This window comes from Nicotiana tomentosiformis, chromosome 2 (genome assembly GCF_000390325.3).
Source record: "Nicotiana tomentosiformis chromosome 2, ASM39032v3, whole genome shotgun sequence".
In the NCBI taxonomy this organism is placed as follows: domain Eukaryota; kingdom Viridiplantae; phylum Streptophyta; class Magnoliopsida; order Solanales; family Solanaceae; genus Nicotiana; species Nicotiana tomentosiformis.
In genome coordinates, this window is record NC_090813.1 from 94513194 (window position 1) to 94540661 (window position 27468).

Below are 27468 nucleotides of genomic sequence, written 5' to 3' on the forward strand. Positions count from 1 at the left end.
GAGAAAAGCGATGCTACGCCGATCCACGACAGGCAGTACCCGCGACATGTTCGAGAGGAAACTCCCAATGATGCTGAAGAGGACCATGTTGTTGAAGCGGCAAGGGTCCTGCAAGAGCAACAAGAGGTCATTCTAGGCCATCTCACTCGGCAGGATAAGCCGATAAGGTTATGACAGAAATAAAGCAGGCGTTGTCAGGTGCTTCCAATAATGCAAATGGACGAGGTCCAGTCCCCCGCCCGCAAATCAGACAATGCAGAGGGTCGATAACAATACCCCAAGGGGCGAGGTCGGCTCTGATGGGGCCGGAGGGAGTTGTTCCAGTCATAACAATGAGAGCGATCCCTTCAAAAGCGAGCTCCTGTAGTTTATGAGGGAAGTGAACGCCTGCATGGACCAAATCCCTGGTGCACCACCAGTGCTGAAAGAGCCGGACTCGAAGAAGTATACTCAGTTGCCGTATAAACTAAGCACAATACCAGAATTGATCCCGAAGCGGTTTAAAATGCTCGACCTGCCGAAATATGATGGGACTTCGGACCCTCAAGAGCATATTACCACCTATACAACGGCGATGAAGGGGAAAGATTTAGCTCCCCATGAGATTGAATCTGTTTTCCTGAAGAAATTCGGTGAGACTCTCACGAAGGGAGCCTTGACGTTGTATTCGTTGTTACCCGAGCATTCCATAGGTTCCTTTGAGATGCTCGTGGATTCTTTTATTAAGGCCCATACCGGGGCCAGAAAGGTGCGGGCCCGAAAGGCCGACATATTCAGAATTGCACAAGGTGAGTCTAAGTTGCTGCGGGAATTCGTCACCCGGTTCCAAAAGGAGAGGATGTTGCTCCCAGCTATACATGACGAATGGGAGGCTGAGGCATTTACCAAGGGTCTGAATCCGAGAAGTTATGATGCTTCCCGAAAATTGAAGGAAAGCTTACTTGAGTTCCAAGCGACGACTTGGGCGGATGTTCACAACCGGTATGAATCTAAGATAAGTTTCGAAGATGATCAGATTGGCTTTCCGGCATCGGCAAAAGGACAGGAGAAGAATAAAGAAAAATCAAAAGACAATTTTGACACAGATAGACGGTCTTCGAGGGGTCAATTTTTTCCCTACGAACAGGTCGAAGGACGTGGCAGAGGTTTTCGGTCGGCAGACAGGTTCGTTACCGATATCAGAACCGATCGCGGTCAAAATAACAGATCGTTGCAGGACAAAGAAACATCAGGTACAAGGGATCCTTCTTACCCCAGGCTATCAAAATAAAACTTCGACGCCACTGTAGTTGAATTTGTATCAGGTATGAGGAACATTAAAGAAGCACGGTTCCCGAAGTCGATGAGGTCCGATCCCAGCTAGAGGGATCCCAATTTGTAGTGCAAGTACCACGGGACGAATGGCCGCCGGACTGGGGATTGCCGGCATCTGCGTGAAGAGGTGGCGACACTATTGAAAAATAGACGTCTCAGGGAATTCTTAAGTGTCCGGGTCAAGAATAATTATGGTAGCAACCGTGATAACGCGGAGAACTACAAAAACAGGAGAAGACCCCTCGCGCCAGACAATCAATATGATCTTCGTGGGGAACGAGATCAACAGGGTTACCTTCTTGGCAGCAAAGAAGATGAAGGTGTCAATAACCATAGCAAGAGACTCTGGGAAGTCGCTGAAGACGACATTCACTTTCACGAAGGAGGACGCAAACGGACTGTTGCTACCGCACAATGATGCATTGGTAATTTCTTTAAATGTACTAGATTTTAAAATCTAACGTGTTTTGGTGGATCCAGGATATTCGGCCAATATCATACAATGAGGGGTATTGGGGCAAGCCAAACTTACCGGAAGTATTATTCTGGCCACAAAACTCCTTGGCGGATTCAACCTCGCAAACCGTGGTTGTACGAGATGAAAGCCGTACCATTAATATATCATCAATTGCTGAAATTCCCAACTCCCGAAGGGATTAAATATATAAAAGCCGATCAACCGGCAGCAAGGGAGATGAATGCGATTTAGCAATTACAGGAACCGGTGCCTGCTCTCGAATCAAGTGAAGTTAACCAGGGGGGAAGAAGCGTGGGAATCTTATCAGGTGCCAAGATACTCCCAGGTACAGAAGAGACGGATGCAACAAAGTCCATATCGGAAGAGCTCGAGCAACTTGCATTGTTTGAAAAGTTCTTGGATAGGAAATTCCACTTGGGGACAGGACTTTACCCCGAGCTCAGGTCTGACTTTACTGAATTTCTTTAATACAATGCTGATTGTTTTGCGTGATCGCATGCGGATATGACAGGTATCCCAACGGAAGTGGCCGTACACAAGCTAAGATTGGATCCCAACATCCCTCCGGTAAGACAAAATAAATGCCATATTGCGGAGGCCAGGAATAAATTCGTCAAAGAAAAGGTAACTTGCCTACTTGATATCGGTTCAATCTGAGAGGTAAAGTATCCAGACTGGCTAGCTAATGTGGTAGTAGTTCCTAAGAAAAATAAAATTTTGCATGTGTGTAGATTATAAGGACTTGAATAAGGCGTGCCCAAAAGACTTGTTCCCAATGCCAAACATCGATCAAATGATTGGTGCAACGGCCGTGCACGAGTTAATGAGTTTCCTCAATGCTTATTTTGAGTACAACCAAATTAAGATGAACCTGGAGGATCAGAAAAAGACTTTGTTCATAACGAATTTCGGCACATATTGCTATAATGTGATGCCCTTCGGGCTAAAGAACATCGAAGCCACTTATCAACGGCTCGTAAACAAGATGTTTGAAAAACATATAAGGAAAACCATGGAAGTTTATATAGACGATATACTTGTTAAGTCTTTGAACGCAGGTGATCATCTTAAGCATTTGCAAGAAACTTTTGACATCCTAAAGAAGAATAACATGAAGCTTAACCCTGAGAAATGCGCGTTCGGGGTCAGCTCCGACAAGTTCATAAGATTTCTAGTATCACAAAGGGGGATTGAGGTAAACCCCGATAAGATCAAAGCCATCGAAGATATCCCGGACCAGCTATCAAGCGTGAAATAAGATCAAAGGCTCACATGGAGATTGACCGCTTTGAGCAGGTTTATTTCCCGGTCATTAGAGAAATGCCACCATTTCTTCGCGCTGCTAGAAAAAAAACATTTTAGAATGGACCCCAGAATGCCAACAGGCTTTGAGATATTTGAAAAGGTACTTGTCAAGCTCTCCGTTACTAGAAAAACCGAAGGAAGGTGAAACATTGTTAGTTCGTGTAACGACCCGGCCGGTCATTTTAAGAGTAATGGTCCCGATCCCATGTTTACTGCTTCCCCCATATCTTTTTCTGCCTATGTGACTTGTCGGAAGGTTTGTTCGTGGTTTCGAAGTATTTTGGGACACTTAGTCCCTAAAACGGAAGCTTAAGTATTAGGATTTTGACCGTAGTTTGAACTATGTGAGGACGACTCCGGAATGGAGTTTCGTCGGTTCCGTTAGCTCTGTTGGGTGATTTTGGATTTAGGAGCGTGTCCGGATGGTGTTTTGGAGGCATGTAGATAAATTAGGCTTGAAATGGCGAAAGTTGAATTTTTGGGAAGTTTGATTGAAAGTAGACTTTTTGATATCGGGGCCGTATTCCGATTCCGAAAGTTTGAGTAGGTACCAAATGTTGAATATGACTTGTGTGAAAAATTTGGGGTCAGTCGGACGTGATTTGATAGGTTTCGGCATCGGTTATAGAAATTTGAAGTTTCAAGTTCATTAAGTTTGAATCGGAGGGTGATTCATATTTTAAGTGTTGTTTGATGTGATTCGAGGGCTCAACTAAGTTCATATGGTATTTTTGGACTGGTTAATATGTTTGGTTGAGGTCACGGGGGCCTCAGGTGTGTTTCAGATGCTTAACAGATTGATTTTTGGACTTAGGCTAGTTGTTGAAGATTTTTTGGTTCTGGTGTAATCGCACCTGTGCAAGTCTGACCTGCAGGTGCGGGCAATATGGAGCAGAAGAAGAGTTGGGAGGTTTGGTCAGGGGCCGCAGGTGCGTGAAAAATACCGCATCTGCGATGTCCGCAGATGCGCTAGAGGAATCGCAGGTGCGAAATCACACAAGCGGTCCCAGTCACCTTAAGCCATTTCCGCACCTGCGATTGAATTTCCGCAGGTGCAACTAGAGGTCCGCATGTGCGAAATCCCTGTGCAGAAAAAGCCAAGTTCAAGGGTTTTATCCCATTTTCAATTTTGGGTCTTTGAGAGCTCGGATTGAGGCGATAATTCAAGGATTTTTCAGAGAGAACTTTGGGGTAATGATTCTTAACTCATTTATGGTTATATTCGACTAATCTATAGTTGTTTTCATCATTTAATTAAGGAATTTGGTTGAGAAATTTGGGAAAAAAAGGTTGGAAGTTCTTCAACTAAGTTTTGAGTTTTGATTCGGATTTGGATAATTTTGGTACGAGTGAACTCGTGGTTGATTGGGTATTCGTATTTTGTGACTTTTACCTGATTCCGAGACGTGGGCCCGGGTCGACTTTTTAGGACGAATTTCAGATTTTTTGTTAGAGTCTTGATTTCATTAATTAGATTAGTCTATTATAGTTGTATTTATGATATGTAATTATTTTTTGCTAGATTTGGGCCATTCGGAGTCGGATAATCGAGGAAAGGGCATTCTTACTGATTGATTGATCTTGGTTTGAGGTAAGTGGCTTGCCTAACCTTGTATGGGGGAAATTCCCTTAGGATTTGGTACTATTATGATATGTGAGCGCCGTGTACGCGAGGTGACGAGTACGTACACAGGCTATTTGTTGTAAAACCTGATTTTACTGAGTATCAACCTGTTTTCCTTTAATTTGGGTTATACCATTTTTCGGAGTAGTAATTTGTTTTTCATTCTTAATTGTGTTATACTAACTTATGTAGTTATCCTGTTTAGTCTAATATCGCATGTCTACATGCTTTAACTGCTTATTTGAACTCTGTGAAGCATGCTGTCACGCCCCAAAACCAAAGAGCGCGACCGGTGCTCAACCGAGTGAACCCGGCCGAGCAAGCCTATTAGATTTCCTTCTACCCAAACTCATTCATGAATAAAGAGAATATATATGTTTTCGTTAATCAACCAATAAAGTGATCATGTTGCAATACCAATTTCTTACCATCAGTTAATTTATTTTAAAGTTTCAATTCCAAACACATTTTTCATAATCTGAAGTGGAAATAGTAATTCAAGCACAACACACGAGTTTGACTTCTCCAACACTATTATACAACCCACACTATATCCACGGAGCCTCTATAGATAAAGATAAGTGCAATGATAATGCCGGCAATAAGGTTCCGGCTATACCTCAAACATAATACACAAAGAATAAAAGATACATGACCCCGGGATGAAGTGGAGCTCACCAAGTCAGCTGGGAAGAAGGTGTGCTGCTATCACTGATCAATATCTCCTGTTGTGGAACCACTTGTATCCATTTAAAAGATGCAGCGCCCCCGGCAAAAGGGACGTTAGTACCGTCGAATAGTACTAGTATGAAAACTAAACACTAATTTAAGAATTCAGAAATACAAGATGAATTTGATGAACCAGTGCAGCAATAGAATAATATAGATAACCGTTTTAACCATAGCAAGCTTATTAAAAGCTATAAATAACATTTATAGGATTTAAGATGAGATCCTCTGTAATCATCTTCATACAAAGCGGCCCCACCGCATCACCCGATGTATGCAGGTGGAAGTGTATGTACAATACCACAACTCTAATCAAGCAGCCCTGCCGCCTCACACCAATGTATGCGGGTGGATGTATAACCACAGTACCAAAAACCTACACAAAGAGGCTATGCCGCCTCACCCAAATGTATGTGGGTGGTGGTGCCACACCAATACCAAAACTATACACAAATCGGTCGTACCGCCTCACCCCAATATAAGCGGGTGGAGGTGCATTCCCACAATACCATAATCCCTACACAAAACGGTCATGCCGCCTCACCCCAATATATATATGCGGGTAGAGGTGTATCACAATTACAATCTCTATACCATAATTCCCACACAAAGTGGTCATTCCGCCTCACCCTAATGTATGCGGGTGGAGGTATATCACAATCACAATCTCTACACAACTTGGCATAATAACTTTCACATAAATCACGACTAGAAATTTTAACATGTGGATACATAATCTATAGTTTGGGACACATCCTCAATTTATAATGCAATATGATAAGAGCATTTGAAACATGAATTGAACATATATCTTCATTATAAAACTTATCGGAATACTCCATTTATAATCAACATCTCGGAACTTACAAGGATATTGGGAATTCCAATTCTTAAAGAAGAGTTTAGCCAACATACCTCACTTGAGCTTCCTTACACTCTAAATATTCCGGAATTCTTAGCAACTTCAATCTATTTTAGAAATATAACAAATTGAACCAAAATTAGGAAGATGATCATGGTTCTATCTCATTTGAGCATTTTATCATACACAAGGTGTGCATAAGGTTTCAAGGCCCTTTTATGGAGAATTCCATCATCCCGCAATCTAATATTTATCATGCCTAGTTCAACAATCTTCCTACACCCCTTGATATCACATGCATGTAAATAAACAACCCTCATGTCCAGAAATTGTCTTCCTAATTATCCAATTTTATACAAAATTCGAAAGTGAGGGTTAGGGTGTAGAATCTTACCTCTAGGATGAAGACCTAGTGAGTTTCCCTTAACTTGGGCAAGAATTGAAGAACAATTATTGAAGAACACCTTCTCACTCTAGGGCACTCTCTCTCACTCTAAAATATAAGATTATAGTTCAAAAATGTCCCAAAGAGTATATTTAATGAAATAAGGTCGGGTTTTAAAAACCCAAAAAGTAGCTCCGGAACGGTTCTGCGGTCGCATATGAGATCGCATATCGGTCGCATAATTGCTGACAAAAATGATCAAAAATCTGTCTGTGTATGCGGTCACTATGCGGTCCGCATAACTGTTATGCGGTCGCATAATGCACCGCATAATAGTTATGTGATCGCATAGTAGACCGCATAGCTGCTTCCAGAATGGCCCTCTCCTACTCACTTTTGCGGCCATTATGCGGCCCACAGAGTGATTATGCAGTCGCATAATGGACCGCATAAACGCGCTTTTTCGCCAAAAATTTTCCTTTACTTTTCGGTGCATTGTTCAACCCAAAAAGTCTGAGCACCATGAAACATTATTTTCTTTGCAAATTTTACCGGGCTTTACACTTAAGTACTTCAAAATTTTTCGGGGTGTTACATATGCCTAGTTGATTTCCTATTTTTCCTTATTCTTTATCAGTATTAACTGTGGAAATCTTGATGTTAATTGTTATATTTATCGGTTTGAGCTGTGTGTTTACTTTTGAGACTACGAGGCGGTTCCTCGGGAGTTCTCCCTATATATTTACTTTTGAGACTACGAGGAGGTTCCTCGGGAGTTTTCCCTGCATATTTACTTTAGAGACTACGAGGCGGTACTTCGGGAGTTCTCCCTGTATATTTACTTTTGAGACTACGAGACGGTACCTCGGGAGTTCTCCCTGCATATTTATTTTGGGAGCACGAGACGGCATCTCGGGAGATCCCCTGATGTTTACCCCTGTGTGTTGTACTGTTGCTTTGTTGTGTTTCCTTTTGCTAAATTCTAGTCTCTTATTATACTGTATATTCTCCTGCCTTATTTATTATTTACCAGTGGGCCTGACCTGACCTCGTCACTACTCGACCGAGGTTAGGCTTGGCACTTACTGGGTACCGTTGTGGTGTACTCATGCTACTCTTCCGCACATATTTTGTGTGCAGATCCAGGTACTTCTTATCAGCCCCGCTATTAGCTGAGAGTGCTTGTTGCTGTACGGAGTCTTCAAGGTACATCTGCCGCGTCCGCAGACCTCGGAGTCCCCTTCCATTCTCTCCTGTGTCATTTAACTTCCGTACTTCTTTTATTAGACTCTGGTGTATAGAGATACTAGTTTCCTTCTGTAGCTTGTGACTTATGATGTTCCGAATTTTGGGAATACTGTGTATTACTAGAGTGTTGGTTATTTTAAATGCCGAGCGGCATTGTTACCAGTTATTTAGTTATCTGTTGCAGTTAGTTGTTAAGTTTTGTCTCCATTTTTGTTATTTCCGCTTTTGTTAGGCTTACCTAGTCGTAGAGACTAGGTGCCGTCACGACGTCTTACGGAGGGAGAATTGGGTCGTGACAGTTTGTGAGAACGAAGGTACGCAATCTCCCATTTATTATGTTAGTAGAATTTTAACAGGAGCAGAAACTCACTACCTGCATTTCGAGAAGCTCTCCTTAACTCTCGTAGTCGCCGCTCGGAAGCTGAGGCCTTACTACCAAAGTCACCTGATAGCTGTAGTGACCACCTTTCCCCTGCGTAATATCCTTCACAAACCCAAACTCTCGGGCAGATTGGCCAAATGGGCCGTCGAAATGAGTGAATTCGACATAGAGTATAAACCTAGGACTGTGATTAAGTCATAAGTTTTGGCCAATTTAGTGGCCGATTTCAGTCCAGGGATTGCTACCTCTAGCAACCAAAGAAGCAGTGATGGTGTCAGAATCGACATCGAGGGTTTCGACCTTATTTACGGACGAAGCTTCCAACGTAAAGGGGTCCGGATTTTCCATATTATTAACCACGCCTTCGGGAGAAACCTTAAGGAAGGCCATAAGAAAGGTCCCTTTAACTAACAACGAAGCGGAGTATGAAGCTTTGATTGCAGGACTCGAACTGGCTCAGGGACTAGATTCTGAGGTCATAGAAATCAAATGCGACTGCCAGTTGGTAGTAAATCATGTCTATGGGATCTTCGAAACCAAAGAGGAGCGCATGCAAAAATACGTAGTGAAGGTCCAGGCTTTGCTAGCTCGATTCCGGGAGTGGTCAATCACTCATATCCCGAGGGAAGAAAATGTAGAAGCATATGCATTAGCTAACCTCGGCTCATCAACGAAAATAAAGAGATCAGACTCCGGGACGGTAGTACAGCTCATGCACTCGGTTTTGGACGCATATAACTACTATGAGGTAAATACGACTAATTTGGTATGGGACTGGAGGAATGAGATCATCGATTATTTTGAGCATGGAAAGTTGCCCGAAGACTCCAAGGCGTCCCGGGCACTGCGCGCCAAAGCAGCACGATATAGCTTCAAAGGAAGTCAACTGTACAGGAAATCTTTTCAGGGCCTGATGCTTGGGGGCGTCTGAAGCTAATTATGTAGCATTTAATGGAAAATATTCTACAACATTTAGTACACTGTCTGTTACAAAGAATTTGTCATTTATGCTTACCGTTACAGATTTTTCAATGACCCTCATAATTGACATTAAAGAAGGGCATGATCCTAGGACCTTATTCCCTAGGTGCAGTTATAAATAGTGAGCTCTGTTATCATTGTCAAGGAAACGAATTTTCTGGCAAACTAACGCTATAATCTATTAAAAGCTTTATATAATTTTACCTTCTTACTTTTTGATTTCATTGTTATTGTGCCTAGAAGCTTTGCTCCCGAAATTACTGTTTCTGCTATTTCATTTCGATCTCAAGGCTAAGTATTGCATATTTTCTCAATTCTTTTATTATTTCAGGATCGAATTAATTCAATTATCTAGAAATCACGTATAAATTCAAATGTATAGTTTTAGAGTTAAACAAAATCGACCATTTGAATTGTGATAAAACTAATTACTCAATAGATCTTGTTTACACTAGCAAAATGATTACATTATAAATATGACTGCCGTTAAAAAAGGCAAGGTATCAAAAATTGGTCGGAACTCAAAATTATATAGTATTTTTTGGGTTTGTGGACTTCAACGGCATAATCTTGATTGTTGAGATCCACAAATGATAATTTTATACTTTTTCTTTTTGTCTGATGTTATATATATACACATTGTTAATGATAAATATATACTTGTTTCTGATCATAATGATAATGATATACTAGCAAAATGATTTTATATACGACTACGCGTTAAAAGAAAGCACGGAATCAAAATTTGGCCGCAATGCCAAAATTATCTTATTTCTGCTCTTGATAGTTGAGATCCACGAATGAATAATATAAGGTGTATTTTTTTTCTTCTTTTAGTGATGTTGAATGAGATTGAGTAAATTTCTATTGTTTGTTTTAAAAAGCCCGTTATTTGCAAACTAATACATTAACAATATCATCATTGGTTTAATATAATGATTCGACCAATTTGGTGTTGTCGACTTGATGATCTCCTTGTGTTGGACTTCATAAGTTGGCAATTTTATAATTTGACATTAGATTATAATTGCTCTAGTTAATCGGCAACTCTTATCGTAAATACTTTCTACGTAAACAAACAAAAAATAGGATAAAGTTACAAATTAGTAGAACTTCAGCTATGATTTCATAGCTTAATAATAGTAACTAGTATATGTACCCGCGTGATGCACGGATCGATTCAAAAGAAAAAAGAGCGAAGAGAAATAATAGAAACATATGTATTTAACGGTCGAATTCAAAAGAATTAAAACAAAAAATAAAGATGAATTTTATTGGGGCCAATATTAGGACCCAAGCATAATTCAAGACCACATGACCGTACTATTCTAAGAAATTTTCCCAATGTGAAGCTAGCTTAGATCTGCCGTACAAACTCTTGCAACTGTTGTGAAAAGGTAAGAGATAAAAAATTGATGCTCGATTCTGTCAGGATAGATATCATAGGCTGGTTTTTGATCCTTAAAAGTTACAAAAATTATGTTTTCCATCATGGTAAAATTCTCATTGTCCTGGATTCCAAGAGAAAAATTTGACATATATTTAAGAAAGGGTTATCCCTTGTCAATTTAAAGAAGAAAATGTTTCATCTTTGATATTTGCAATAAAGTTTAGGTAAGTTTTCTTACAATCTCTGCAGGCCACTGCCAATTTAGTTCCTCTTAATGAGCGCAGAGTTGTTGTAACATTTAGCTCTTCCAAGATAGCTGGTCTTGTAAGTGAAACCTTAATTTTGTCTTGAAAATTTAAGTAGCCTGCATTTTATTGTATTCATTACGGCACATGATTGCGACATCAACATATTTCCATTTCTACTTACCTATCTATCTGTTACTGTTTGCTTCATGCCGAATTGGGTAGAAACACTAATTCGAATGTATAAAGTTTTACTTGTTAATTTTTCAAATAAAAATCAACTGGTTGTAAGTGAAAAATAAAGAACTAAATTATGCTTTAATTTATCACAATTTATAACCACCAAATTGAATATCAGAAAAGCCTATTCTACTTTAAGAAACTCATAATGGTGAATAAAGTTCCTGAAATGTATTCCTCTAAGTGTTTATTCCAAACAATCAAATATGTTTCATGGAGGATAAATTGTGACTGAGAAACAGTGATGGAAAAAAGTTCCTCGAGGCTTGGTGAAATTTTTATATTTTTGACTTCCTCTGAATTAGCATTAAAGTAAATGGAGAAGTATTCACAATTTATTGAGAAACATAATTCATCTTAGAGGTGAGACGTCTTTTTCCTACTTACAAATGACTGGCGTTACAAAACAAAATACATCAAGCTCAATCATTTTCTGCATCAAATTATAAAATAGATTGAGAATGTGAGGATTTCCTACTCTCTTGAATCAATGCTCTCATATTCATATATAGGAACGAGTTTTATATATGTGAAGTGTAACGACCCGACTGGCTATTTTGAGCTCTAGCACGTTATTCGGCGGTTTGAGATCTTGAGTAGTTTCACTCCATATTTTATGATTTGTACGCGTAGTCGGAATTTAATTTCGGGAAATTCGGAATTGATTTGAAAAGAAAATTTTAATTTTGAAAGTTTTAAGTTGAAAAAATTGACTAAGGTTTGACTTTCGAATAAAACGACCTAAAAGCAAAAGAATGTAACCGATTCATCTAGAAAAAGGACTAGGAAGAAATAAAAAAGAGGGGGAGGACGTGAAAGTAAGGAAAAACAGAAAAAAAGAAACGATAAGGAGGGGATGGTTTCTTTGGGGAAAGGGACACGAAAAATGCACCTAAAAAAAAAAAGAAGAAGAAGGAAACAAAAAATGAAAGATACGAAAATAACAAAAGAAAGAGAGCTTGAAATCTCATAATCACTCATCTTCCTCATATTCCTTTTGAACATAAATAGTGGCTATATTCTATCCAAATTCCGCTGGGTTAAAATTAATCTATCAAAGCAACGTAATGGAGATCGATTTCGTCAGTTGAGTTGATGTCGAGTGGTTGAGGCTGAGATCTGGTCCGTAGTAACCTGTGCTTTGTTCGAATTCGAGGTGCAATCACATTTAAGGCAAAATTATATAATACAAAGGTCTTTTCCTTTTTCTACCTTGCTTCAATTTTTACTTCATATATCATAAATTAGTGATTTATTTGTTATGTTTCATCACGTTTTGATAATTTTATTTATTTGTTTTGCTTAATTTGTGCTTGTTGTGTGGAATATAAATAATAACGATTTTTGACTTTTTTTTTTGGGTTTCGTAAGAGTGATATGTGCTGAAATTCTTTCTCCTCTATATAATGTTCAGTTCATTCTCTTGTCTACTGTATCAATGCCTTCCTGCTTAGCTGCTTTGGTATTTTATACTAATTCTCTTATTATCATGAGTTTGATTAGTTTAAAAAGATCATAAATTGGACGATAGTTTTGGTTATTAAAAAGGTGAAGATGAAACTATTTGGGGGGTTCTTCTCTTCGTCTTTGATTTCTCATTATCAGTATGTATGTACTTTATTGGATTTTGTTTAGTTATTTTTTTTGAGCTGACCTTTATTGATTCCACATAGTCTTATGTTGAGTTTAGTTTTCAATTATTTTCCGTAGTCCTCCGTCTTGGTTTTATTACAAGTGTAATACATGGTTTATATATGGATTTAAATATAGAAATTAGTAGAAATTTGGAATTTTGGAAGAAAATATAGAATTTGGTATTTTTGGATTTTGATCACGAAATTGGACATGGAATTAAGAATAAATTATATATTTGAGTTCGTGGTATTATGGGTAAAGTTTATCTTCGAAAATTTTCGAAATCCGGGCGCATGGGCCCGAGGATTGACTTTGTTGGATTTTGAGCGAAGCTGATAATCATTATAAATTATACGTAGTGGAGGATATTTTGATTGGTTTGTACGATGTTTGACTAGTTTTGAAGAGACGGGCATCGGGTTGAGGTGTTTGAGTGGTGTTGGAGCCGGTTATGGAATTTCGGAGCGAGGTAAGTCTCTTGTCTAATCTTGTGAGGGAGAATTTACCCCATAGGTAATTAAAGTAATAATTATTGCTAATTGTAGTGGCTACGTACGCACGAGGTGACGAGAGTCCATGCGTAGCTACTATTAATGCTAAAGTTCGGGTAGTTTAGGACACAAAGCATGAATTACTTGTGCAAATTGTATTCTTTATTTAATATATATATATATATATATATATATATATATATATATATATATATATATATATGGTAAAAATATTAAAAGATGGAAGTCTCATATGCTCAATTTTCTGTTTAAATTAATTAATTGTTAAAAGGAATTATTCATCCCCTCGAATTGATCCTATAATAAATATACTCTCCTTCCGGAGGTACATAAAAAAATTTCCTCCTTTCTTGTGGAGCGGGCCGAACGCCTCGGTAGGATAGATGCATCTATGGATCGCGCCGCACGTCCCTCGGCAGTGTACACGACACTCTGGCTCGGGCCGTACGACCTCGGCAAAAATCATACCTAATAATAATAATTACACGATACTTTGCTATTTTTAATTGCAGCTTGTGAATTTAATTAATAGATTGAGAATTGTTGCATTTGAAGGAATTTGATTGATAAGTTGGAAATTATTGGAAATTGAAAGAATTAATTATCTCTGCTTGTTAAGGAAATTATGATTATTCCTGTAAATGAGGCTAACTGATAAATTAGAAATTTATTGGAATTAAAGGAATTTAATTATTTCTGCTGGTTCAATAAAATTATTGTTAACTCTGTGAATCATGTTGATAAAAATATTTCTATTTTTATGTTACTTATTATTATTGACCCTTAGTGAGTGTCAAAGTCGACCATCTCGTCTTTACCTCTTCGAGATTAGGCTTGATATTTACTGGGTATACATTATTTTCGTACTCATGCTGCACTTGCTGTATATTTTATTGTGCAGGTACATATATGTCTAGCTGCCTTGTGGGCGCAAATGTGTGGTTAATAATTGTGGGGACATAGGTGGGCTGAATTCTGTATTACAATCCGCAGCCAATAGAGTCTCCTTCAGAGTTATTATATTTTCCTGTCTAATTTGTATTCTGGACAGATGATGTATTTTATTTTTAATTCTATAGTAAATGTTCATGCACTTGCGACACCGGGTTTTGGGAATAGTTGTGAATTGTTTAGAAATTTAGTTGCTAAAAATATTTATCATTTACTCTATGAGTTCTATCTTTATTGTTTCATTGAAGAAATTTTGATTTCAAAAATACTAAAATGGGTAATTAAGTTAATTAATTATGGTTGGCTTGCCTGACAGTGGTGTCTGGCACTATCACCGCCTTAATGGATTTTGGGTCGTGACAAACATGGTATCAGAGCACTAGGTTCACTTAGGTCTCACAAGTCATGAGCAAGTCTAGTAGAGTCTTGCAGATCGGTACAGAGACGTCTGTGATTATCTTCGAGAGACTACAGGGCTATTAGGAATACTTCCCTTTTTGATTCCTCATCGTGCGATTTGATTCCTTTGAGGCTTATGCCTTCATTTCCTTCCTATTCAATCTTATGCGATATGAAGCGCTTGTTATAAATTAGGGATCGAGAAAATTTTTAATGGTGCTACAGATGTAGTGCATGATGCTTCTCCCTGTGTAATTAATTAGGTTATTATCGTCGCCTTGCGGAAGGCCGCTCTGTCATTTCAAATTAAGTATCAGTACTACCTAAGGTTTTGAGATTTGACATTGATTGTTATGACGATTCGTGCGCTGTTATCGTACAGAATTTATGAAATGGTAAAATGCCTGTCTGTGTGTCACAACAGTAAACGAATTGAAAGAAGATTTTTCTCAGTACATGATTCAGATGTTCCATGTTTTATTTCCAGCGGAGAAAAGGCAATCGGACTATGAATGTTCAGGTTCGGGGGTTGATGGAGTAACGAAACTTGATATTTTCGAGTGTGGTAGAGTTCTCAATTGTGACGTGATGTCATCGCCTTGTTAAATGCGTTAAGGTTCACCGGTGTTATGGTCTTCTTCAACTCGCCTTCACAGCGGGTGTTAGGAATTGGTGTAGGAGGAGAAGCTGTTAGAGATCGCGGTGTGCAGTGGTTCAGGATAGAAGCGGTGTTCCTAGTATTGATAGCTCGAGAAGGATGATCCTCGAAAAGGTTTAAAGTTGGTAACGATCAATTGGTTCAAGTGCTACTTTTTGAGTTAAGGCAATAACTGGGCAGCGAAGAATGAGGAAGGACATGTTGAAGGTGTCTTGTGGTGGTTAGGTTCCGAGAAGGACAAGTGTAAGAAAACAGAAGTCGAGTAGTTGCTTAAAGGAGAGGGTTTGACCAAAGTGGGAGAGTGGCAAGGTAGCATATGGATTGCGTGGTAGGATAATTACATGTCTTGAGGAAAGTTTGGAGTGATTTGGGATTTAGGATGGACAGCGACTAGGACTACGGACTTAAGTTGTAATATTAGCTGCTATATTGAGGAAGATTATATACAACTGGAGGGAGTTGCTTAATATGAAGAGGGATGCAACATAACTTTGGGTTAGAATGTATCATCGCACCTTTAGTTAAGGTCAACAGGAAGTGAACGGACTGGTACAGCTGGTGAACGAGCACGGGCTCAGGTTGGTTTATTGGTTTTGTGGTAATAATACTCGGTGCAGCATTGTTAGAGGATGTCAGCATGGATTTTTCACAAGTGGGATATCTCCTGTGAGCAGGTTAGAAGTTGCGTGGTGTTGATGGAGCTTCTACAAAGAATTTTACTTGTTACCCGGTAAGAAGTCAAATAGGTGATTGTGGCTAATAGTTCAGAATGTTCGGGGAAAGCTTAACAAAAGGAATTTTGAGAATTTGGCGGTTAACAGCGCGAGATCATGGTAAATGAGGAGGAGGAATAGTTGTAGGCTCGATATTATGTGGTGGTATCTTAAAGCTAAGTGGGAGATCGAGCCCCACCGTCTACAATTGGATTGCATGGTTATCTATTTGTGAGGTTTCTGGTTATCGGTGTATTGGTGGGTCATTTCAACTAAGGAATGAAAATATCAGTGGTAATTTGAGCAAAGGATTTGGGAAATGTGTGCCATATTTGGCCTTATCTATTCATGTTCAGGCTTTGGGAAGACTTAGAGTCTATGCTTCGTGTTGATGTGATGTACGAGGAAGGTGATTCGGCTGGGTGCTTCTTCGAGAGAGTGTTCAACTGCTAGCAGAGCCTTGGAGTTGATTTTATTCGGGACCAGGTCGGAATGGGTGACTCTCAATAATGGTCCTAGTGGATTCAAAACGTTACAGTGTGGTGCCTAATGATTTCGAGCCTGTAGTATGGTTAAGTATCGAGCTTTTGCAACAGTTTTTGAAAAGGGTTTGGGGTGTTCTATGTTATCTTCGGTCTGCGGTGTAGCATTGGAGGAAACGGAAGGAAATAACTTCGGATTCATAAAAGAAGTATCAGAATGGGTGTACCAGTTGAAGATGTAAAAGTGCGCACAAGGAGGGATATGAGATGATTAGTGAGTTTTGAAACAGCATGGTCTCATGAAATAAGGTCACTCGGGATGAGTGCGAATTTGAGTTCGTGATGTAATGAATGGGACTATTATTATTTCTAAGGCAAGTTGAGAATAAATTGAGAAAAGACGGGTCGGCTAACAATGGTTGAATTGGCATGATGGTGGCAATGATCAGTTCCTTCAGAGAATTGAGTTATGGATGTGATTTGTGGCGGTACGTGCGAGGCTTGACGACCGCCGTAATTGATTTTATTTGGAGGAATTCAAGTATTATGGCATGTTATGTGTAGAGGGATTCCAGAAGAGTTATGGTGGTTTAGACCACTACTTGAGGCCGGTATTTTCTGCGGATAGGGGAATTCGGTCACTTGTTGTAATGGTTCTCTTGAAATGAGTTAAGTAGAAGGTTTCTATATGATGAAGTGTTTACCCTATTAGTGGTTCAGGAGTTATGATGGAATTTTTGTACTACTGCACATTTGCGTGATTAAGTACACTAAGTAGCATGGGATTCGAAAGTTGAGGATTCAAGATTTCGGTTCGGTGTTGACAATGATGTCCTGAGCTAGGATGAACAGGAAAAGGATTTAGATATTTAAAGTAAGATGGTATTGTTTTCGGCGTCACCTAAGGTCGATGTCAGGTGTAAGAGACCTTGTGTATTGATTTATGGATCCTTGAAAGGTTATTAGTCTAGTACGGTGTGATCAGAATCGGCTTGAGGTATGTGGATGGATTTAAAAATGAATATGGGCTTTATATCAGGCCGGATGTGTTCATTTCAGCATAGCGCTCCTTATGAAGGAGTATTCGGACGTTGGAAGTCGTTTCATCGTCGGCTATTTCATGTAATACTATATTGTGCCGTGTGAGTTGTGAAACTGCTTGATAAATTTTTTATGTATTGAGGTTCCGTGTAGCGATGGTGCTATGTGAGCAGGATGGCTCTCGAGATTCAGATCATATATCGCACCTTAGTTGTGCTTGAGTTTTGTAGCATATGGCGATGTCGGTCCTCTCATGTATGGTATCATGCACTTAGTGTGCTTGTATCCGATATTTGGATATTTTATAGTAATGACCATTCTAGCTCGGTAAGTATTTCCTTATAGATTCTTTTTTTGTGCGGATCGGGTGACACGCCGCAACAGGTATGCTGTTTGGATCGGGTTGCACACCGCAACAACGGGATGCTGAATACAGTTACATATATTTGTTTCTTTGTATTTTGTTTCTCATTCACTGAAGACAGTTCATAGAGTCTGTTCGACTGTTTTATTTGTTACGTGGGTTAGGTAGTTCTTTTTTAGAGTTCGTTTTTCTTTATATATCATATTCGAGTTATGGCTTGTCGGCACATTGATGGTGTCATATGAGATTTTGGTCAGTGGTTGAGATGGCTTATTGCCAGAACAACTTGTACTGGGTGAGATGAGGTTATTAGCTAATGGTTCCTGTTAAAGAACAAATATCGTGATTCAGTTCAAAATAAGGTAATGGTTCCTGTCAGGAGGAGACTCCAGGATTTGTTGATTCGGCAGGTGGTTATGAGTTTCTACACATCTCGTTCTTCGTGGCAGCATTGGAGCTTTGGAACCGGGCTCATAGGTGTTATGAGGTGTGCTTCGGCCGCCGGGTCAGTGAAGTTTCAACTGTTGTGCTTGGAAGAGGTTGCCTTGGGCAAACAATTTATGCGATGCATTTTGTGATGTTAGCCTGAGTGCATGATTGTGTGTGGAATCAGCATGTGTAGATTCGCACTGTGTTCGTGCTTTAGAATAACGTCTTGTAAAGAAATTTAGAAGTTGGAATTTAGTTCTAAAGCTGGTTAGCTAAGGTTATATGTAGGATTTTCAGTCTGGCTCGAGCTAATGTATGCAACTGGATTGTAGTAGCACGGGGAGGTACACGAGGTATTTAATAGTGATTTTGGACATTTTCGGAGTAGTTCTTAGCAAGTTCAAGGACGAACGTATGTTTAAGTGGGAGAGAATGTAATGACCCGACTGGCTGTTTTGAGCTCTAGCGCGTCGTTCGGCGGTTTGAGTAGCTTTATTCCATATTTTATGACTTGTACGCGTAGTCGGAATTTAATTTCGAAAAGTTCGGAATTGATTTGAAAAGAAAATTCTAATTTCGAAAGTTTTAAGTTGGAAAAATTTACTAAGGTTTGACTTTTGAATAAAACGACCTAAAAGCGAAAGAATATGGCCGATTCATCTAGAAAAAGGACTAGGAGGAAATAAAAAAGAGGGGGAGGACGTGAAAGTAAGGAAAAACAGAAAAAAGAAACGATAAGGAGGGGCTGGTTTCTTTGGGGAAGGGACACGAAAAAGGCACCTAAAAAGAAGAAGAAGAAGGAAACAAAAAATGAAAGATACGAAAACAACAAAAGAAAGAGAGCTTGAAATCTCACAATCACTCATCTTCCTCATATTCTTTTTGAATATAAACAGTGGCTATATTCTATCCAAATGAAATTAATCTATCAAAGCAACGTAGAGTTGATGTCGAGTGGTTGAGGCTGAGATCTGGTCCGTAGTAACTTGTGCTTTGTTCGAATTCGAGGTGCAATCACATTCAAGGCAAAATTATATAATACAAAGGTCTTTTCCTTTTTCTACCTTGCTTCAATTTTTACTTCATATATCATAAATTAGTGGTTTATTTGTTATGTTTCATCACGTTTTGATAATTTTATTTATTGTTTATTTGTTTTGCTTAATTTGTGCTTGTTGTGTGGAATATAAATAATAATGATTTTTGACTTTTTTTTTTAGGTTTCGTAAGAGTGATATGTGCTGAAATTCTTATATGTGCTGAAATTCTTTCTCCTCTATATAATGTCCAATTCATTCTCTTGTCTAATGTATCAATGCCTTACTGCTTAGCTGCTTTGGTATTTTATACTAATTCTTTTATCAGCATGAGTTTTGATTAGTTTAATAATATCATAAATTGGACGATAGTTTTGGTTATTAAAAAGGTGAAGATGAAACTATTTCGGAGTTCTTCTCTTCGTCTTTGATTTCTCATTATTAGTGTGTATCTACTTTATTGGATTTTGTTTAGTTATGAAATTTTGGAGCGAGGTAAGTCTCTTGTCTAATCTTATGAGGGGGAATTTACCCCATAGGTAATTAAAGTAATAATTGTTGCTAATTATGGAGGCTACGTACGCACGAGGTGACGAGAGTCCATGCGTAGCTACTATTAATGCTAAAGTCCGGGTAGTTTAGGACACAAACCATGAATTACTTGTATAAATTATATATATATATATATATATATATATATATATATATATATATATATATATATATATATATATATATATATGTAGATAATTGTTAGGTAAAAATATTAAAAGATGAAAGTCTCATATGCTCAATTTTCTGTTTAAATTAATTAATTGTTAAAAGGAATTGATCATCCTCTCGAATTGATCCTATAATAAATATACTCTCCTTCCGGAGGTACATAAGAAAATGTCCTCCTTTCTTGTGGAGCGGGCCGAACGCCTCTGTAGGATAGATGCATCTATGGATCGCGCCGCACGTCCCTCGGCAGTGTACACGATACTCTGGTTCGGGCCGTACGACCTCGGCAGAAATCGTGCCTAATAATAATAATTACACGATACTTTGCTATTTTTAATTGCATCTTGTGGATTTAATTAATAGATTGAGAATTGTTGCATTTGAAGGAATTTGATTGATAAGTTAGAAACTATTGTAAATAGAAAGAATTAATTATCTCTGCTTGTTAAGAAAATTATGATTATTCCTGTAAATGAGGCTAATTGATAAACTAAAAATTTATTGGAATTAAAGAAATTTAATTATTTCTGCTGGTTCAATAAAATTATTGTTAACTCTGTGAATCATGTTGATAAAAATATTTCTATTTTTATGTTACTTATTATTGTTGACCCTTAGTGAGTGTCAAAGTCGACCATTTCGTCTCTACCTCTTCGAGATTAGGCTTGATACTTACAGGGTACACGTTGTTTTCGTACTCATGCTGCACTTGCTGCACATTTTATTGTGCAGGTACATATATGTCTAGCTGCCTTGTGGGCTCAGAGGTGTAGTTAATAATTGTGGGGACATAGGTGAGCTGAATTCTGTATTACGATTCGCAGCCAATAGAGTCTACTTCAGAGTTATTATATTTTCCTGTCTAATTTGTATTCTGGACAGATGCTGTATTTTATTTTTAATTCCCTAGTAAATGCTCATGCACTTGTGACACCGGATTTTGGGAATGGTTGTGAATTGTTTAAAAATTTAGTTGCTAAAAATATTTATCATTTACTCTATGAGTTCTATCTTTATTGTTTCATTGAAGAAATTTTGATTTCAAAAATACTAAAATGGGTAATTAAGTTAATTGATTATGGTTGGCTTGCCTGACAGTGGTGTCTGGCGCCATCACGGCCTTAATGGATTTTGGGTCGTGACGTGAAGCATACCAAACAAATACAAAAATAATAAGTCAATAAAAAATGTTTGTGATTTGAACAACTGTTATTGATAATACTACCATAACTTCTATAAAAAATTCTTAAAATTAAGGCCAATTGATGAAGTAGGAGAATTGGTCTTTGATAACCAAATTTAAGCATCAGTTAAAGTTGATATCTTCCATGAAGTTTCAGCTTTTGAAGTGCATAACACACTATATGTTGAGCCCAGTAAGAGAAAAAACATCAAATTCTTTCATTTTCTATGCATCGCTATATGCATAGCTATATATAGTCACAACTCACAACACTTCTTGTAATGACCGAATCGGTCATTTTGACTTTTAGAATCTCATTCCCTAAAATAAAACTTTTCGTATGTGCTTTTAATGATTTATGACTTGCGGGGATGGTTGGTTCGGGATTTGGAAGTGTTTGGGTTGAAATCGGAATACTTGGTTCCTTAAGTTGGCTTTAAAAGACCTAGTTTGACTTCGATCAGCATTTTAAGAAAACGACTCCGGAATAGAATTTTGACGATTCCAACAGCTCCGTATGGCGATTTTGGACCTAGGAGCGTGTTCGAAATTTTATTTGGAAGTCCATAGTTAAATTAGGCTTGAAATGACTAAAACAAGAATTTAAGTTTGGAAGTTTGACCAGGGAGTTGACTTTTTGATATCGGAGTCAAAATCCAGTTCTGAAAATTTTTATAGCTCCGTTATATCATTTATGACTTGTGTGCAAAATTTGAGGTCAATCGGACTTGATTTGATAGGTTTCGACATCGAATGAAGAAGTTGGAAATTTTAAGTTTTATTAAACTTGAATTGGAGCATGATTCGTGGTTTTAGCGTCGTTTTATGTGATTTGAGATTTCAAATAAGTTCGTATGATATTTTAGGACTTGTTAGTATATTTGGTTGAGGTCTCGAGGGTCTCGGGTGAGTTTCGGATGGTTAACAGATCAAAAATATTGGACTTAAAAAGTTGCTGCAATTTTTCCTTCTGCTGGATATTCTAGGCTATGATCGAGCCAAAGATCGAGCCCAGATATCGAGCCCAGGGTCGACGGCCAGGGTCGAAGCCAGGGACGAGGCTCAGGATCGAAGCCATGATCGAAGGCCCAGCTCGAGGGCCATGATCGAAGGCAAGGCTCGAGGGCCAGGGTCGAGACCCAAGATCTAGGGTCACAATCGAAGGCCCAGCCTCGATGCCATGATCGAGGCCATGACCGAGGCCCAGGCTCAATGCCATAACCGAGGCCCATCTCGAGGGCCATGATCGAGGCAACGATCGAGGCCCAGGCTCGAGGGCCATGATCGAAGCCACGATCGAGGCTCAGTTCCGAAGGCTGCCTGGGCAGATTTATAAAAGAGGGCATTCGTCCCATTTGCCATTTTTGACGAACTTGAGCTTGAGCAGAGACGACTTTTGACAGTATTTCAAGGAAAGACATTGGGATAAGTGATTCCAACTCGGATTTGGTCTATATACACAAATATATCATTATGTTCACCATTTAATTAGTGTTTTGAGATTGAAATTTGAAATTTTTTTAGAAATCTCATAGAAACGAATTTTTGAGATTTCGGTATTGATTCAGAGTGGGATTTGAGTAAAACTGGTATGGTTGAACTCGTAATTGAATGGGTTATTGGATTTCGTAACTTTCACCGGATTCCGAGATGTGAGCCCTACAGACGAATTTTTAATTAAATTCGGGATTTTCATTGAAAATGTAGTACTTTCTTATAGAATTGATTCCTATAAATTTTAGTGATTGTATCGAATTATCTTTGATTAGATTCGAGCCAATCAAAGTTGGATAATTGAGGAAAAGGCCTATTAGTGGATTAAATTGGAGTAAGACGAGGTAAGTCTCTTGTCTAATCTTGTGAGGGGAAAATTACCCATAAGTAATTAAAGTAATAATTATTGCTAATTGTGGGGACTACGTACGCACGAGGTGACGAGAGTCCGTGCGTAGCTACTATTAATGCTAAAGTCCGTGTAGTTTAGAACTCAAAGCATGAATTACTTGCGTAAATTATATTTTTTGTTTATATATATATATATATATATATATATATATATATATATATATATATATATATATGAATTATTGCGAAAATTATATTTTTTGTTTAATATATATATATATATATATATATATATATATATATATTTATTATATTGTGAATTGTTAGATAAAAATATTAAAGGATGAAAATCTCATATACTTGATTTTCTATTTAAATTAATTAATTGTTAAGAGAAATTATTTTTCCTCCTGAATTTATCTTATAATAAATATACTCTCATTCCGGAGGTACATAAGAAATGTCCTCCTTTCTTGTGGAGCGGGCCGAACGCCTCGGCAGGATAGATGCATCTATGGATCGTGCCGCACGTCCCTCAGCTGTGTACACGGCACTCTGGATCGGGCTGAACGACCTCAGTAGAAATCGTGCTTAATAATAATAATAATTACACGATACTCTGATAGTTTATTATAGCTTGTGAAGCTAACTGATAAATTAAAAATCTCTGGAATTTAAAGAATTATGTTCTCTGCTTGTTAAGAAATTATTGTTATTCCTGTAAATGAGGCTAATTGATAAATTAAAAATTTTATTGGAATTGAAGGAATTTAATTAATATATTGAGAATTGTTGCATTTGAGGGAATTTAATTATTTCTGCTGATTAAATAAAATTATTGTTGACTTTGTGAATCATACTGAGTTAAATAAATTCTGTTATATTCTATTTAATATTGTTGACCCTTAGTGAGTGTCAAAGTCGACCATCTCGTCTCTCCCACTTCGAGATTAGGCTTGATACTTACTAGGTACACGTTATTTACGTACTCATACTACACTTGCCGCACTTTTTGTGCAGGACCTGAGGCAAGTACTAGTGGGGGACCTATCGTCTTACACCCACGTTATCCAGGGGCATAGTGGTGAGCTGCCTTTCTGAGCCGTTCTGCAGCTACCAGTGTCTCTCCTTGTATTTTTCATTCTGTCTATTTTTATTTCAGACAGTATTTGAGGTTTTATATAATCTACTAGATGCTCATACACTTGTGACACCAGGTCTTGGCACACACATTGGTTGAATTAAGAGTTGCTTATTTTCTTGGTTATTTTAAATTACTGGTTGGCTTGCCTAGCTGTAGTGTTGGGCGCCATCACGACCTATAGGTGAAATTGGGTCGTGACAACATGGTATCAGAGCACTAGGTTCACTTAGATCTCACAAATTATGAGCAGACCTAATAGAGTTTTGCGGATCGGTACAGAGACGTATGTACTTATCTTCGAGAGGCTATAGGGTGTTAGGAAACTATCTTTCTTCATATTCCATCGTGCAATTAGTGTAGTACTAAATATCCTTCTCTTATTCTCTCACAGATGGTGAGAACGCGCTCTAATGAGGTTCCAGACCAGGGAAGAGCTACTCCCCCAGTTGCTAGAGGCCGAGGGAGGGCTCCAGCCCGTGGTAGAGGGAAAGGACGTCCCAGGACTGTTCCAGTTATGCCGCCAGTGTATCCAGCAGAGAATTCCATTATTGAAGAACAAGGTGAGGTGCCTGTGGCAGAGCTAGCTTCGGTGGATTTCACATCTGCACCGGGATTCCAGGATGCTATGGGTCGTAATGCTGCGGTTCATGGACAATATAACTCAGGCCGGTTTATTTCTGGCAGAACCACCCATATCTCAATCGGGCGGGAGAGCACAGACCCCTACCGTACAGGCTCATGGACAGGCAGTTGTTGTATATCAGACCCAGGGTGCACTACCTGTGGGTAGAGCCCAGCCTGTGGCAGCAGCTACACCTGAGCCCAGGCCAGCTGCAGCCGCTGATTCGCAGAAACTATTGGACAGATGGACTAGACTACATCCTCCTATCTTTGGGGGTGAGAGACATGAGGATCCCCAGGATTTCATTGATCGGTGCAAGGATAGACTATACAACATGAGGATATTGGAGTCTCATGGGGTAGACTTTGCTACTTTTCAGCTAGAGGGCAGAGCCCGTAGATAGTGGTAGTCTTATGTTCTTGGTAGACAAGTAGATTCTCCTTCCATGACTTGGGACAGGTTCACCCGTATTTTCCTGGACAGGTATATTCCATCCTCCAAGAGGGAAGAGTTGCGGTTTCAGTTTGAGCAGCTCCAACATGGTCAGATGTCAGTGATCGATTATGAGGCGAGATTTTCTGAGTTATCTCGCCATGTACTTATGATACTCCCTACTGAGGCGGAGAGAGTGCGGAGGTTTGTTGCGGGTTTACATACTGGCATTCTGGCCACTATGGCTAGAGAGGTTGAGATGGGTACTTCTTATGAGCTAGTCGTGGAGATAGCCTGTAGGATTGAGGGTGTACGTCAGCGTAGCCGAGAGCAGGTTACTAGAGATAAGCGATTCAGGTATTCTGGAGAGTTCAGAGGTGCTCCATCTAGGGGCAGAGGTCAGTTCGTGAGAGGGAAATCCAGCAGGCCCCCATATCCAACACCACCTCCTCCTCGAGGTGCTCCAGTGCGACCCTATCTCAGTGCTATACCAGAGAGTTCTTATCGCCCACCAGCTATTCAGGGTCCTCCCAGTGGGTATTCAGTTCCCCAGGGCCAGACTCTTAGTCAACAGCCCATTAAACCGAAAAGTTGTTACGAGTGCAGGGACCCCAGTCACATACAGAGATTTTGTCCCAGGCTTCGGGATAAGCTAGTATAATAGGGTCTGCAGCCTATGATTACCGGACCAGTTGCTCCACCAGTTGTCCGATTACCAAGAGGTAGAGGACAGGTGGGTAGGGGTCATCCTAGAGGTGGAGGTCAGCCAGTTGGTGCTCCAGCTCAGTTCTATGTTTTCCGGCCAGACCAGATGCAGAGGCCTCAGATGCCGTGATTACAAGTATTATTTCTGTTTGCGGCAAAGATGCCTGAGTATTATTTGATCCAGGATCTACGTATTCATATGTGTCATCTCTATTTGCTCCATTCCTGGGTGTTTCTCGTGAGTCCTTTAGTACTCTTGTTTATGTGTCCATTCCTATGGGCGATTCTATTATTGTGAACCAGATCTACCGGTCCTGTATTATTACATTCTGTGGTTATGAAACTAGAGCTGATCTTCTACTGCTTGAGATGACTGATTTTGAAATTATTTTGGGCATGGACTGTTATCTCCATATCATGCTATTCTAGATTGTCATGCCAAGACTATTACCTTGGCTATTCTAGCACTGCCTAAGCTGGAGTGGAAGGGTTCGTCTGTTAGTTCATTGAATCGAGTTCTTTCTTTTATAAAAGCTCAACACATGGTTGAGAAGGGTTGTTTGGCTTATCTAGCCTATGTTCGGGATACTACTGCAGAGACTCCGGCTATTAATTCAGTGCATGTAGTTCGGGAGTTCTCTGATGTATTTCCTTTAGATCTTCCAGGTATGCCACTTGATCGTGATATTGATTTCTGTATTGACTTGGCTCCAGATACCCAGCCTATATCTATTCCACCGTATCGCATGGTTCCGAAAGAATTGAAAGAATAACTTGAGGAGTTACTAGCCAAAGGATTCGTCAGACCGAGTATATCGCCTTGGGCTTGTCACGCCCCAAACCTGGGGAGGCATGACTGGCACCCAGTGTCGTCTGGCCCGAGCAAACCACTCTGTAACTCTTTTTTTTCTTCTGCAACTATCATGAGCCAATATAGCCATAACTCGTAATGTATAACTATAAGTGGGCAACACTGTATCAATAAACTATCGTTCTTAAAATATGAATACATATGGGCCGTCAAGGTATCTAACATACTGTACAAAATGAACCTCTATCTACAAAACCTCTAGGATTATTTGACATCAAATGGGACAGGGTACCGGCCTACCCATAAGTCTGTAGAAAACTTCTGACACGATGACTCATAGACTCGGTTGCACTTCGAATGAGGTTGAGTCTTACCGATCCTTCGCTGAAGCCAATCTCGTCTACTATGAGGGCTCGTCAAACTATTTATCTATACCTGTAGGCATGAATGCAACGTCCTCAACAAAAGGACGTCAGTACGAATAATGTACCGAGTATGTAAGGCAGAATTGAAACATAACAGTAAGTCAACATTAATTAAAGACATATAAGAATCAACCCGAATCTCTAAAGTGCCACCGTATATGCATACTTATTATA

The 27468-nt window shown here is 39.1% G+C and overlaps 1 long non-coding RNA gene across 3 annotated transcripts; it reads left to right on the forward strand.

Annotated features, from left to right (window-relative positions):
• Positions 1-12003: 12003 nt before the first annotated feature.
• Positions 12004-21128, forward strand: LOC117276603 (uncharacterized). Of its 3 annotated transcripts, none has more exons than XR_011414105.1 (2): positions 12004-13287; positions 20860-21128. It is a non-coding gene; the product is annotated as an uncharacterized lncRNA (long non-coding RNA). The 3 variants fall into 3 exon arrangements; XR_011414104.1 differs by lacking the exon at positions 20860-21128 and adding an exon at positions 14232-14500; XR_011414103.1 differs by lacking the exon at positions 20860-21128 and adding an exon at positions 14232-14500 and having other exon boundaries at positions 12004-12377.
• Positions 21129-27468: the final 6340 nt, after the last annotated feature.